This window comes from Falco biarmicus, chromosome Z (assembly GCF_023638135.1).
Source record: "Falco biarmicus isolate bFalBia1 chromosome Z, bFalBia1.pri, whole genome shotgun sequence".
NCBI classification, from domain to species: domain Eukaryota; kingdom Metazoa; phylum Chordata; class Aves; order Falconiformes; family Falconidae; genus Falco; species Falco biarmicus.
The window spans coordinates 39,737,931-39,752,385 of record NC_079311.1 but is presented as its reverse complement, the minus strand read 5'-3'; positions in this window follow the sequence as shown (position 1 = coordinate 39,752,385).

Genomic DNA, 14,455 nt, shown 5'->3' with positions numbered 1-14,455 from the left:
TGAATAGTACTAAAGCAGAGTTATATGACAAGTGATGTTAAAGGTGGCCCCTAACTGGGCTTAAAAGAGTAGCAATTTTAAACTTTAAGTAGAGGGAGCAAAATTCTGGGTTTTTTGCTCAGATATTCCAACTTGAAGACTTGTATGGCTCAGGGGCTCAACAAGAATGTTTTGCAGTTCAATATTATAGAAACTCAGACTATTTCAGAGTGATTTACCACTGGAACAGACTCAGAACAGGTCCTGCGATGAGGTGCAGCAAGGAAAGCCACTGTATTGATGCTAACTATAAAAAAGCACTTGCTTCAGTATATCCCTGAAAATGCATCTGCATCCAGGTACACTAGACTTGAAGTGTGGCAGTCATCTCAATGTCTGCTCAGTAGCATCTTATTATTGAAGTGGAGATTCAGCTAATATACTCAGAAGATTTCTTCTGTTTCTGAGGTTGTCTGGACACATATTCAACTATTCTCTGTATTGTTAGAGCCCTAAAGAATTTTACATCAAATGGATCTGAGATCTAAACATAACTATCATCCCAAAGTTAGTGCCTCATCTAATTGTAACAAGTTTTTTCAAAGAGTTCCTTCACTGATTCTGGTGATTTAAGATTAAGTTAACAGTACTTGTCTTCGATAATTCAAAGAACCAGTGGCAGTTGTATAATTGCTTATGGAGGAAGAGAACAATTCAGAGAATTCAAGGACAAGAAACAGACAGTCATATTTATTCTAGAGTTCTATATTCTACTAACATATTTTAGGGACAAAACAAGACAGAAGCATCCCATTGATACTGAATTCAAATATTAGACCATAGCCACTAGCTGTAAGCCCTATTTATCAATATGAGTGTCCTTCTGAACAACTGCAAAAATGGTGTCAAATGTTCTCTTTTGTTACCAGTTAATCAACACAGAAGGCCAGTGAATGTGACTGGTTTTAGATATCTCTTTCTTAGGTATTATATTACAAATTTTGTTTTTCCTTTCACAAATCTCAAATTACCTGCTTCAAATAAATCAGGAAATATCAATCGCAGTTTCTTTCTTTCCTTTGTAGTGGTGCTTCAGACTGTGTTAGTATCGTTAAATGAATGATAAAGTGATTGTAGTAACTCAAAGTAATGTAGATAAATTGGTGTCACAGTATTTAAAAAGTGATGCTTCCTAATTTCCAAGAGTTAACAAGGACAATCAGATGACTTCTTTGCAATTCCTTTGTAGTTACCTATAGTTTCTTGGAAGAAAAGTCACAGACAAAAATTTGAAGGGGTGAGAACACAAATAATGTTTAAGTACTTTTATATATTAGAAATCAAAATGTTTATATTCCCTTTGAAAATATAAGCAAAGGAATTAATAAGATAAAAGAATTAGTAACTGGTTCATTTGATACTCTGGAATATTTATTTGGTGGGCAGCATGTAATTAAGTTGGTTTTATTCCACTCAATTGTACTGTAACATGCAAGTCAAAACCAAGTCAGGCCAAGGAATGGAAGGCTGATGAAACTAGAAGTAAATAATTTTAAATGCAAAGATAACATCTAAATCCTAGGAAGTGGAGAGGAGCACCTGGAATACTGTATTAAGACAGGGTCAAAAGAAGTAAGTAATTACAGGATATGGCATGCTAAGCTCACATCTGAGACCTAAATATCTGGTCTGTCACCCTGGCTATAAACTTGTACCATTCTGACTTAAGGAACTAGCCAGCTCTTTAGGCATGGAAATTCAAATGTGCGGTACATTCAGATTTGATAAATGGTTGGCTTAAACTACATGGTCCAGGAAATATGATTCACCAACTACACACCTCTGATGAACCCAATAGAGATATAAATCCAGTAAATTTGAGGGATCGTGATCACATTAAGAGTTGGAGGTTGGGAAGACTTCATGCATATGAGTGGAAAACCGAGAAAGATTGTGGTGTTAAATTAGACCACAGATCTATCCAACCTGAGCCATAAAAACGCAGACTTCCATAGTATTTTTACTCATTATCACAGTAAATGTTTACAAATTGTTCTCTTATGGAACCATAGATAAATTATATATTTCAGAGTCCTGGTTTTGGCTGGGAAGGAGTTAACTTTCTTCTTAGTAGCTGGTGCAGTGCTGTTTTTTGGCTCTGATGTGAGAACAATGCTGATGGCACACATACGTTTTAGTTGTCACTAGGCAATGCTTATACTAAGTCAAGGACTTTTCAGTTTCTCAGGCCCTGCCATCGAGAGCGCTGCAAGGGCACAGGACATTGGGAGGGGACACAGCAAGGACAGGTGACCTGAACCAGCCAAAGACATATTCCGTACCACGGGACATCATGCTTGGTATATAAATTTGGGGGGTTAGCTGGGGCTGGTGCTTGGGGACTGGCTGGACATCAGTCAACAGGTGCTGACCTGTTGTACTGTGCATCATGTGCTTTCCGTTCTCCCTTTTCCCTTTGATTTTATCCTTTTCCCCACCTTTCCATTATAACTGTTATTATTATTATTGTTATTTCTGTTATCCTTACCTTTTATATTCTGTTTAAATTATTACATTGCTCTTATCTCAACCCTTGAGTTTTACACTCCTTTCTGGTTCCTCTCCCCACCTGTCAGGGTAGGGGGGAGTGCATGAGAGGCTGTGTGGGCCTTGGTTGCCAGCTGGGGTTAAACCACAACATCCAGATACTAACAAAAGTTGTAAACTACCACTTTTAAGGTCTTTAGCATCCTGCTTTTCATACTCATGTAAATTATCAAAAAATTACAGAAACAGCAAGTATCAAATAAAAAAGTATCATGTTATATGTGATTTTTTTTGCTTTTCTTCTGGCCATATAGGTGAAGAATTCTTTACGAATGTGATTAAGGGTCATTCGTGTAGTTTCTTTATGTAATCAATCCCATAAGCTAAAATGAATACACACCTTTAGCCATCTGAATGCAAGTTGCTTGCCACCTCAGCTTGTGTTGGCATTATTTCTGCTTCTCTGTAGGTTAAGAATTAAAATTTTCACTAATTCTGTTGTGATGCAGAAGTCTAACATCCATCTGTGGATGTATCAAGATGAATTTTGCTAAAAAATCTGTTCCTTGCTGTCTCCTGAATGTACGCACACATGGATGAAGACTTTGAACATGCACAATGATTTTCACATACACTATAGGATTCTCACCCTGAGGAAGTACAAATTTAAAATAATAACTGTGAATATTAAGTTTAAAGATTTTTTTTTTACCTTAAAGAACCCTAGAACATCTTACTCAGAGTACTTGAATTTCAATGTTTTCATATGTTCAATCATTTACTGGCAATGCAATTCAGTAAATAAACCTTTGTTAGATCCTGGCTTTATTAGCTTATAAAAAATTTGAAATTGGGCCTAATGACACCATGGTTTCAGTTTTACATTTAGTTAATCAGATGAAAATTAGAAAAATATTTATATTGTAAACTGTTGTAGCTGAACATGAAATTCCAGGTAGCTCATTTTCTGATGATTGAAACTAAGCATAGTTTAGAAAGAAAACTAAGAACTTTAGCAGAGAAAACTCCCACAAAATGTAATTATAAAGCAATTACTGTTCTGAAAGAGACATTATGCTACAGTGGCACTGCACATATGTAAGTATGGCAAAATAAAATGGAAGAGGAAGTTAGCTGAGAATTTGTTGAGAATATTTGTAAAGTCCTTTGAGGTAAAAAAGAAAGAAAAAGTATTCCACAGAAGAGTTCATCAGCTGAGAACTTTTTTGTAAAAAACACGGCTTTGCAACAGGGCTGGTGTTGCCCCCTTAAGATAAGGAATAAAATTTGGTTTTGTTGTTATGAAGCATTTTCTAGTATTCTTTTTCAGAAAAATTATTTAGACAACTTTATAATGTAGAATAGTGGTAAGACAGGCAATTTACTAAAGAGATTGAGACCAAGAATAACTGTTCATAGTTGTTCATCACCGAACGTACTGTCTGGTTTAATATTGCAAATATTCTCCCTTGTCTTTTATTGTAATTCTTGGAGCCAGGAAGACTGCAGTATTCTGCACTGCTTTACACCTATATTCTGGAGACCTGGCAGAATTTTAAGAGAAAAGAGAGCTAGGCAAAGTACAGTAAAGAAAATAAATGATCTTTTCTGTGTCAGTTCCAAGCTTGCATAATTTTTATATTATTCACGTATATTTGTGGTACACCATGTGGGTGGTAGCCCACCTTTCTTTCCTTCCTCCAAAACTACTGTAACACTTGAGTTTCTTAAGTATTTCACATGTGCTACCACAGAAGACTGGCTTTACAAAGAAAATAGAAAAATTTCCTAGATAAGCAGGACCAACATTGCCTGTAAGAGTTTCATTTTTATAAGGAATTTCTGAATGGTTGCAGTAGTAATGGAACTCAGAAGACAAATTCATATACGAAGTGTGTGTTATCTATGTGGTTGGTCGAGGAGTTTTGAAAAAAATTATATTGCTAAAATAGCAAAATACGCTTGAGTCTTGACCATTGAAGTTATTGCTTATTGTGATTACTTTCTGTTGGACAGGAGAATGAAATTGGCTCCATTAAGAGGTTTTAAGTGCAAAAATGTGAGATACTCATTTACAACTCTCTAATTATTTGCTTAATTATGTGACTGGGTTCTACTTGGTAATCTCAAATAATCCAGTGGTTATTGGGTTGTAACAAATCTAACCATTTAGCTGATATATGTCTGGTTTGTCACTGGACCCTGGTTTAGCATTTGATTCACCAGACTTCAATGAATGCTCTAATTAGTAAAGTTTGTATCCTCAGTATCCCATATACATATGTATGCTATATACATATATAAACTATAACAAGAGGAAGACAACATTTTATTGCCTTTGGAATGATTTTCACACATGTAGATTTAGAAGATACATTTCCGTTATAGTCAGTCTTGAATTAAGTATTTATGTTACTAGGAGTCAAGTTCCAACCTATGCTCATTTTGGAAACAGCCTTTCTGGCCAGCTTCCCAAATCATGAAGGTTTGGCAGATATTTTTTTTGCTGTTGTTGTTCTCATTTTATAGGGACCCTCAAAAATTAGAGTTGTGAGTTCCATTTTATATCCAGGAAGATTTTACAGTAAATACTGCAAGGCCTAAAAGCCTTTGAGTCAGTTTTCTGAGTGTGTCAGGCATTCATCTAGTGCTCTATCAGAAAGCAATTTGATTATTTTCTTTCATTTTTTTAAAAACTTCAAATACAGTTCAAGAGATTAAAAAAATGCCTTGTGCTGAAGGTGTGCTGAATATATTTAAGAAGGAGAAAATGGAAACATGAACAATGTTGACTTCTGGACACAGGTATCACCTAGCTTTATATCTCATGTTCATTTGACCTTCCTAGTGTAGCTAAACAGATTTCCTCAAGTTTGACATATTGACAAAGGCTGAAAACTAGCTAACTCATTTTCAGCTGTTTATTGTATATATTCTTAAGATACCCGGTTTTGTTTGTCTAAAATTTACAGTAGAGTTTAAGAAACACTACTAGTATTTCAAGTAGGTGTAGAAATGACAGTACTCTCAGAAGAACTCAGATTTTATAGACTTTATTTTTTTTTTGTTTCCTTTTCTATGTAATGCAAGTTTGGCATGCCACCTGAGGTACCTCAAGTGGAGGATGCTTTACTGTGAAATACGTAAAAGCTTACAGAAAGGAATAACAGTTTATAAACTCAACAAAGTATAGCCATGATCAAAAACCTTGTGGGCAAATAGATTCTGAAATACAACATACTGGAGATAACTAATCAGGGCTTTATTCTAGCATTATGACTCTGAAGTCAGTGGAGTTAATATTAGACTTCCATTAGTGTAACAAGATAACAAATTAAGACCATTGTTTTAAAAGTACAGTTCCAATCATTCATTCAGGAGAAAAAACCAGAGTTGTTCTTACTTTGATCCCTACAAAGTATTCAGTTGATCACAGTTCAAAGGTTTCACAAAGGTGCCCTCCCAAACATCATAATAGGTTACATTTCTGCATTGCTTTGTATAATAGATAAACTCAAAAGCAATAATTACTTAAACTTATTAAACTTACATAAAACTTTATTAGAAGCACAAAAAAGCTTTATAAACTTCATAAACTACTTGGATAGATTCACCCAACTTCATAAAGACCAACTTTTAAAAAATTATAATATAGAAACTGAATTCAGCTGAGGCTTTAAGTAAAACAGCAAGTGAAAATTAAAGACATAAATGTGTTTAGAAAATATAAAGACATGTTAATTAAAGACATAAAGAAAAATTAAAGACATAAATGCATTTAGAAAATATAAAAGAATTTGCATTGTCATAATTTCTTCAGTGTGAATGGTGGGAGGTTTAATAAACTAAGTTGGGAAGAGTTTTGATATTCAGTGTTCCATCAAACTAAGATTTCCAAGACAAAGTGTAATACTACAGGAACATGCCATGTAAAAGCACCCTTTCAAGTAATTATTTCTCCTTTTCCTGTTTGCATACTCATTTCTTTATAGAAATTTTCTTCCAGGTACACATAAGACGCAACTTATTGTGAAAGATCTGATGAGGTTGTGACATGAACAGGCATAGGCCATTCTGGAGGTTAGAAAAAAAGGTAAAGAGTAACATTTAAGCAGTGCCTAGGAATGTGTTTCTTCTACCTGTTTAATTAGTGTTGCAACTGTATGACCATGTCTTTTTCTTATTTAGGTAACTTATTTTTTTTATATCTTCAGTATTCATAGCATTCTGATGTAACATTTAAAACCTAAATACTTGACTTTTTTATATTCACTTAGTGTGATGCTGACATAAGAAATAACACCCATCAAATTTAATCTGATTTTTTAAGTGAAAGTTTAATAATTTTTACACTTCTGTTCTCAAAATTGTCCTCTCAATTGTGGCTTATGTTGCTTAATAAAGGGAAATGTTTCGGTATAGCATGGCTTTAGGTATGTGGGGAAAATACTGTCAAAAAAGGATGTAGCAGGGTGTTGGAGAAAGCAATCCTGCACAAGCAGAAGCCTGAATTTTGTTCCTCTGGAGCAATCTGAAATGTGGCCACCAGCAAGTCTATATGTGACCACTATGCCTAATCTCTAAATAATTGTTAGAGTGATGCCTTAATAGTGACTCATTTGTGATAAAACACTGTACAAAAGCCAGAAATCCAATGTATTTTCTTTCCTCAGAGAATCAAATTTATTAAGCCTTCAATAATATTGCATGTGATTTTGAAAACCAGAAGGTTTAGCTGTAAAAGAAAGTATTATAACACAATATGAGCTAAAGTTTAGTAACTGATACAAAGTTAAGACTTTATTCTAAGTTCAGGGTCTTGTCTGTAATTAGATTTGTTAGCTATTATACTGATTATTATATTATATTGACAGTGTCTCAGAAAGTGTCTCAAAAACTGAAATCAGCAAAAATTATATAAATACAACTTCAGGTAGTAGTAAGTGTCCTCCTTGATTTGACCTTTTTCTTATCAGAACTTGCAAACAGATTGCATTTTTGCCACAATTTATTTCACTTAACTGAATAGAAGTGTATTTAGGTATGTAAAACCTTTCTCTGAATTTCAGAAAATTTCACAGTGAGAAATGCTGCTTATACCTGGAGTAATATTCATAAGTTTTGAAGCAATTTCATTTAATGTAGTTTGGTTTAATTTAATTAGCGCAGTTTACCCTTGAAACATGGAGTTACTGTATTTATTGTATCATACTTCGATGATATTTGGTTACTGTTAAGAATTACTGTTAAGAATTTAGATCCCCAATGGTGTTTAGATTATTTCCCATGGATTTCATTTTTTTAAATATCAAACTGTGCAGAAGATATAATTTCTACTTTATGCTGCTGAATCTCAGGAGCAGGGACAGGAAGTCACCAGGTCTTCTTTGTATTTTAATATTTTGTGTGTATTTTAATCATGGGGAGAAAAGATAATTAAAAAAAACATACAAGGACTGAGACATAATTTAGGATAAAAGTTTTATGATTGCTATGAAATGTTATTGAACTTGAAAAGAAGAAGGAGAACTAACTCTGGCTTCTTCAAAGAGCTGCTTGGAGGAATCTCATGAGTTAAGGCTTTGGAAAGTAGAGGGATCCAGGAGAACTGGCTACTACTCAAGCATCACTTCCTTGAAGCTCAACACAGGTGTGTCTCTATGAGTAAGAAATCAAGCAAAGGGGGCAGGAGGCCTGCATGGATGAGCAAGGAGCCTCTGGCAAAACTCAAACAGAAGAGGAATGAATACAGAACGTGAAAAAAGGGACAGGCCACTTGGGAGGTTTATAGGAAAGTTGTCAGAGCATACAGGGATGGGATGAGGAAGGCTAAGGTTCATTTGGAATTCAGTCTGGTGAGGGAGCTCAAGGACAGCAAGAAGGGCTTCTTCAAGTACATCAGTAGCAAAAGGATGACTAGGGAAAACATGGGCCTACTGCTGAATGAGATGGGTGCCCTGGTGATGAAGGACACAGAGACAGTGGTGTTACTGAATGTCTTCTTTGCTTCAGTCTTTACTGCCAAGGCTGGCCCTCTGGTTTCCCAGACCCTGGAGGCAAAAGAGGAAGTGGAGAAAGGAAAATTTTATCTTGGTCAAGGAGAGTCACATTAGAAATCATTTAAAAACTTTGCACTTGCAAATCCATGGACCCTGATGGGATGCACCCCCAGGTGCTGAAGAAGCTGGCAGATATTGCCAGGCCACTCCCCATCATCTTTGAAAGGTCATGGAGTACAGGAGAGGTGCCTGAGGACTGGAGGAAAGCCAGTGTCACTCTAGCCTTCAAAAAGGGCAAGGAGGACCCAGGCAACTACAAACTGGTCAGCCTCACCTCCATCCTTGGAAAGGTAATGGAACAGCTCATCCTAGAGGTCATCTCCAAGCCTGTGGAAGACACAAAGGTTATCAGGAGTAGTCAACACCAAGAGGAAATAATTCCTGACCAATCTAATGTCCTTCTATGATGGGGTGACTGGCTGGGTAGACAAGGGGAGAGTGGTGGATGTTTACCTTGACTTCAGCAAGGCTTGTGACCCTGTCTCCCATAACATCCTCCTAGGTAAGCTCAGGCAGTGTGAGTTAGATGAGTGGACAGTGAGGTGGACTGAGAACTGGGTGGATAGCAGAGCTCAAAGAGTTGTGATTACTAGTGCTGAGTCTAGATGGAGGCCTGTAGCTAGCGGTGTTCCCCAGAGGTCAGAACTGGGTCCAGTCCTGTTCAACTTATTCAGCAATGACCTTGATAAAGGGGCAGAGTGTACTCTCAGTGAGTTTGCTGGTGGTACAGTGCTGGGAGGAGCGGCTGATAATTCCAGGAGCCTGTGCTGCCATTCAGCAGGACCTGGGCAGGCTGGAGAGTTGGGCAGAGTGGAACGTAATGAAGCTCAGCAAAGGCAGGGGTAGGGTCCTGCACCTGGGGGGAATGACCTCACCCACCAGCACAGGCTGGGGCTGACCTGATGGAAGGCAGCTTTGCAGAGAAGGACCTGGGGGTTCTGGTGGACAGCAAGTGGACCATGAGCCAGAAGTGTGACCCTGTGGGCAAGAAGGCCAATGTCACCGTGGGGTGCATCAGGAGGTGTGTGGCCAGTGGGTTGAGGGAGGTGATCCTGCCTCTCTGCTCTGCCCTGGTGAGGCCGCACCTGGAGTGCTGTGTCCAGAACTGGAGACCATTCAAGAGAGAGGGGGGCCTACTGGAGAGGGTCCGGCAGAGGACTACCAAGATGATGGGAAGACTGGAGAATCTCCTTTACAAGGAAAGGCTGAGAGATCTGGGTCTGTTTAGCCTGAAGAAATGATGACTGAGAGGGGCTCTTACCAATGCATGCAAATATCTTCAGGTCAAGCATCAAGAGGATGGGACCAAGCTCTTTTCAGTGGTGCTCAGCGACAGGACAAGGGACAATGGGCACAAACTGCAACACTGGATGTTCTACCTGAATATGAGGAAAATCTTCTTTGCTTTGGGGGTGACAGAGCACTAGAACAGGCTGCCCAGAGAGACTGTGGAGTCTCCTTCTCTGGAGACATTCAAAACCTGTCTGGATGTGATTCCAAGCAACCTGCTCTAGGTGAACTTGCTTTAACAGGGTTTTGGACTAGATGATCTCCAGAGGTCCCTTCTAACCTTGATCACTCTGTGATTTGACATATTTATTTTATACACATCCGCTGAACCTCCCCCAGAATTCAGACTGAAGTTCTCATTGCAAGTAGAAAAGATACAAGGAGAGTTAAGGTGGGATGAAAGGACAATGGGGGCAAAGAGAATTCTTTGCTTCTGATCTAATTTACACTTCATTGGTGTTTTGGGTCTGGCTGGGGTGGAGTTAATTTTCCCTATAGCAGCCCTCATAGTGCATTTGTATTTGTAACTAGAAAGGTGTTGATAACACACCAGTGTTTTAGTCTGCAAGCTTAGCCGCGCTTGCTCAACATCAAGGCAGCCTCTCCAACATTTACCTCTCACCACTAAGGTGGTGGTGGGGGAAGGTGGGAGGGGACAAAGCCAGGACAGCTACCCCAAACTAACCAAAGGGATATTCCATACCATATGACATCTGCTCATCAGTAAAACTAAGAGAAAGGAGGAAAGGGAGAGGGGCTTTTGTTATTACAGCATTTGCCTTCCAGAGCAACTGCTGTGTGTACTGAAGTTCTTTTTCCCAGGAAGTGGCTAAACATCACCTGCTGATGAGAAGCAAAGCATAAATATCTTGTTTCCTTTTGCTTCCACACGCACCCTTTGAATTTTTTTTTTCTTTATTAAAATGCCTTTATCTTGACCCACAAGTTTTTTTAATCTTATTTATTCCCTCCTTGTCCTGCTGAGGAGAGGAGTGAGAGCAGCTTGGTGGGTACCTGGTGACCAGCCAAGGTCAACCCACCACAACTAGTCATTCTAAAAGTGTCACAGGGTAAAGTTTTAAGTTAGAAGAAAGCAAAATAATCCTTTTGAAGAACCAGTTATAGTACAGGTTTACGCTGAATTTATATAAATTTAATTTTAATGAAACCTTTAAAACTAAACGTGAAAATTATGTATTTTTCTCTTTTTTATTCTTCCCATTAAGTAATTACAACAGAATGGTTTTTGTTAAGTGTTGCTTCTCATTGTTTTGCCTTTATTGATCTGCAGCTTCTGAGATTTGAAAGGTAGATAAAGGAATGTTTGAAAAGTAACCAAAAGAAAAATAAGTCTGCAGAAGATAAAATTAATTCTATAGAAGGGTTACCCCTTCCCCAACTAAAACCCTTAAAGATAAAAATGTACAGGAGAAAGAAGTGGTGGACTGAATTGATTCTGCTGTGCTCAGTGATGAAAGGAAACGAAGGACAGGAGAAACGGCTTTTTTTTTTTTTCATGTAAAAATTTAAAAATTGGAGGTGTTTCACAGGGAATGGGAAAATGTATGGTGTAAAATAAGAAGTCTGTGTGAGCTGTAGCCAGATGTTTCAGTTCTGTTTTAGTGCCCAGATTTTATTTTTAAACATTGTTTTGTTGTGTGTACATATATATTACCCAACACTTCAACTGCAGAAGTCCTTATTATAATTTTTTTCTTTTTTTTTTTTTTTTTTTTTAATAGGTCCCCCTTTTGGACTTATATATTACTTATATATTACCTTTTTTCTGTAGCACAGAAAACAAGTAGTTTTTAAAAGAGCAAAAACATGCACAAATAATGAGATAAAGTAACCTTGGAAAATGATTTTTACTCAAGTAGTATTGTGACAATTGCTCTTACCTGCTCATCTTCAGGGTTCTTTAGTCAGGAAAAAAAGCCATATTTGAAAGGTGATTGGTGTGTAGTTTACTAAAGTTGTAAATGTTATTTGTGTATTTCTGTCATTACCTTCTACTGGCTTCCTTTCTTCCTTGTCCAGTTTTCTTCCCCCAAAAGTACAGAGGAAGCTGCCCACCTTTTAAATATGTGATGGATTTTCCATAAATATGTTAGCATGGATGAATCAACAGCTGTTAAGAAAAATATGAGATAGCAATTTATTTCATATACCAGGCAGTTGTCAAGCAATATTAATATCCTTTAGTCAATAGAAGAGTGCAAAACAGCTGCTGAAAGGTCTGTGATAAACAGATGGCAAGAGTGGTGGGGTCAAGCTGATACTGACTTAACCACCTTTATACTGTTCCTCAAGTTGCATCCCTTGGGAAGGACTTGTACTGGCAAATAAGTTTAAAATTGAACTTTCTCCTTTACAGCAACAGCATGTTACTGCCTAGAGTAAATATCCATATACTTTTTTCAGGTAAGTCCCATGGCTGAATAGAATGAATGGACCAGTATTGGTATGAGGCAGGAAGCAGTTGAAAATTCAGTTTATTACTCATGCTGCTAGACTGTATAAGATTCCCTAGGGTCTATGTTTTTAGAGAGTACACATGTATTGCTTTGTTACTTTGAAAGAAATGCACTTTATCTGGTGGTTTTTTGTTCATTTTTTTTTTTACAAATTGTAAACTATTGTATTTCCAGAGCAGTATGAAAATGTAAGTTTCATTGCTAGAATTGGTCTTTTCCTGAACACTGATTGAAGCTGCTATGTCTTACAGGAGATCTTATTAGAATTCAACATTTATTGCTCAAGGCTCATTGACCAGCTTTTCTTTTCCATAAAAATATAATGCCAGATCCTACAGTAATTTTTATTTATTCCCCAGGTAAACTTTTGAATGATCTCTGTAAAACCAATTTGAATAACATCTGTTTCTGCTCCTGGTTTAGCTCTGTACTTACTGAAAGACTGAAGAAATTTAAAGCAGCATACAAAATTTCATTTTATAGTAATTGTTTCTTTTGACTGAAAGTAGGAAGTAAGTTTTTTAGCAGCACGTAGACGAAAATTCTACAGGTTATATTCCAATAAAATATAAATTAGTGATGTCAGTCTTTGAGAAAAATGTGTGCTACATAGTTCAAGAACAGCACAAGCAGATCCTTCAAATTACCTGGCAGTATCCTTAGGTTAGGTGCTGATTACTTGCATTTCCAAAAGTTAAATAAGAAGCTCAAAGGAATGGTCTTCTGTTTTTGAACATCAGTATGAATTACTTCCTAGAAAATGTTTAGCCACAATGCTATTTTTCTGTAAGTTGTTTTAATTCTATTTTAGGCTTTTTAATTACCACTGTAAAGTTTCTTTTATTTATTTCAACTAGTTGAATGAAAAATTGTCTTAGATATCATTTGGTCAATACAATAAACCTGCATTAGTCAATTTATAATTGGGATACTGAAACTAAAAAAAAAAATTCACAACCCAGCTAGCTGGAACTTCCTGTGTGTGGAAAATATTTAAAATAAGATCATAGGACTGAGACTCTCACACTTATTAGTATTGTACTCTCCCAACAGCACAGTAAATATCACCAAAGCTATTCAGTAATTTCATATAGTTGTAAGAATCAGTTTTGGGATAAATTACTGGAGGGCAATTCACTTGTGTAAACGTGCATGCAGTACTGTTTTATATGTCCTAGGATATCTGGGGTTCTTTCACAGGATTCTAAGACATGATCTGAGCTCTACATAAAGCCTTACGGTCTTCTGAATCAGCAACTGATCTTGAGATGGGTGAACTTTACATGTCTGAAATGTCATTGGATCTTCTGCTTAGACACCAAGTTCCACTGTAAAGTGCTGTATAAACTCCAGAAACAGAATGTCTCCATATTTTAACACAAAGTTTTATTGTGCAAAAGAACCCCAAAACAAAAATGTCATCAACATTTTGCTTGATATCTTTTTAAATCAATGTTGTTAACATAATTATGAAACTAGATTTTTGCCTCTCACTTAGATGAACTGTCTCTAATACAAGGATTGGGGTAGCGTTAAATCAGTAAGCGTGTTAGCTTGCAAAAGGATATGGGCCTTTTTTGCCTTCTAGAAATGGATCATTCGATTGGAAGCTGACACATTTGTAGTGGAATTTATGAATGTACTACTTTATCAAAATTTCTATGTAATTCAAGTTTCTTTAATCTTCTTCCTGAAATTTCAAATTCTCTAGAAGTTGCTACTGGTGAAAGCATTAAAATAAAAAAAAAGACACAATATGGTTAAATCACTTCTGCACTGTGTTTTGAAATTGTTAATGTGATTCCCTTAAAAATTTTGGTTCCTCTGACAGCTTTCTATAACTATATGTAATTTAATAATTTCTGTATCTTCAAATAAAGCAAAATTAACAATAGCAATAACAACAATAACAACAACAGCAACAATAATCATCATCATCATCATCTGTTTCAATAAAGCATATGTTATTCCTGTAGTAACTGATATGGATATTTGGTTTTTTTCCTACATCCAGGGAAGTTGGAAAGAGAATAAATTTTATTTTGCTTTTGCTAATGAGAGTCAGTGGTGAAAGCTTTAGCATGAAAAAAGGTCTGTAATAGC